The following is a 1,374-nucleotide window of genomic DNA, read 5'->3' as shown; positions in this document are numbered from 1 at the left end:
TTGTAACTAAGAGATTCATCTCTTAGATTCTCTCATTTTCTATATTTCTAAATTTTTCCTAGCTTTGTGCTAGAAGACTTGCTCGTTGAAGCAAGTGGCTATTTTTCCTATCTAGGTGCTAGAGGGCTTGCTTATATGAGCAAGAGGTTTTATTTCCTAGTCTTGGACTAGAGGACCTACTTGGTTTAAGTAGGGGGTTTTAGTGGATGGTTTGAAAAATCCTTAGTGAGGAGCTAAGGTAGTGGATTAGGCTTGGTTAAGCCGAACCACTATAAATCCTTGTGTTTTCTTATGCTTGTGTACTTTGATATATTTATCATTGCTAGCATTTCATTATCCTCACTTGCATTGAATTTTTACTTTCAATCAAAAGGATTTCAAAGTTTTAAATCAAGTTTTTAAAATAACCAATTCACCCCCCTCTTGGTGTGTGCCATAGAACCTACTGTTCTAACATTAATCCCATCAACTTCATACATACCTGAGGCTTTCTTAGGCATGCCTCTCTCAATAGACCATTGATAATTGTTGGAAGCCATTTCTTCAAGCAACTCGTATGCATCTTCTGTAGACTTACCCATTAGTGCACCCTTTGCAGCAGCATCTATAATGATTCTAACTGAATGAGATAGACCATTATAGAATGTTTGCATAGTCAACCAGTCAGGTAGACCATGGTGTGGACACCGTCTTTACAATTTCTTAAACCTTTCCCACACCTCATACAAAGATCCACTGTCAATTTGAACAAAACTAGTAATATCATTCTTGAGTTTGACAGTCTTACCTGGTGGAAAATATTTACTCAAGAATGCTTGTGATAAAGTTGCTCATGTGGTAAATGAATTCGGAGCTTTGGAATTTAACCACACCTTGGCTTTATCTCTCAATGAAAAAGGAAACAGTCTCAGTCTAATTGCATCCTCACTGATGCCGTTCATTTTGATGGTGTCGCATATCTCTAAAAAGTTTGCTAAATGCGCATTAGGATCTTCAGTTGGATTTCTACCAAACTGCCCCTACTGAACCATCTGATTGAGTTCTAGTTTGATCTCAAAGTTATTGGCATCGACTACTAGTCTTAGCATGCTGGCTTGAGTTCCAACTGGGTCTAGCATGGCATAATCACGTAGCAATCTCTGATTCTGGTTGTGATTTTTTTCCATGATTGTTAATTGTTGTGCTAATATTGTCTCTTTATTGCTCGGTAGGTTTTCTTTATCTCCGGATCAAATGGCTGAATTTCTCCACAATTTCTTGGCATGGACTATTTAGCCTGCAATGTAAAACAAGACTATATAAGATAGCAAAATAAAGGTAAAAAAATAAAAAATAAAATTAATATTAATAATAAAAATAAAATAATTAAAACAT

At 36.0% G+C, this 1,374-nt stretch overlaps 1 non-coding gene across 1 annotated transcript; it reads left to right on the top strand.

The window, feature by feature from the left end:
- Window positions 1–669: 669 nt before the first annotated feature.
- On the top strand, window positions 670–776 carry LOC127791259 (small nucleolar RNA R71). Its single transcript, XR_008020899.1, has one exon. It is a non-coding gene; the product is annotated as a small nucleolar RNA R71 (small nucleolar RNA).
- The last annotated feature ends 598 nt before the right edge of the window (window positions 777–1,374 follow it).

This window comes from Diospyros lotus, chromosome 14 (assembly GCF_014633365.1).
Source record: "Diospyros lotus cultivar Yz01 chromosome 14, ASM1463336v1, whole genome shotgun sequence".
Classification (NCBI taxonomy): domain Eukaryota; kingdom Viridiplantae; phylum Streptophyta; class Magnoliopsida; order Ericales; family Ebenaceae; genus Diospyros; species Diospyros lotus.
Note: the sequence above shows the minus strand (reverse complement) of the source record. Positions and strands in the feature narration are given on the sequence as shown.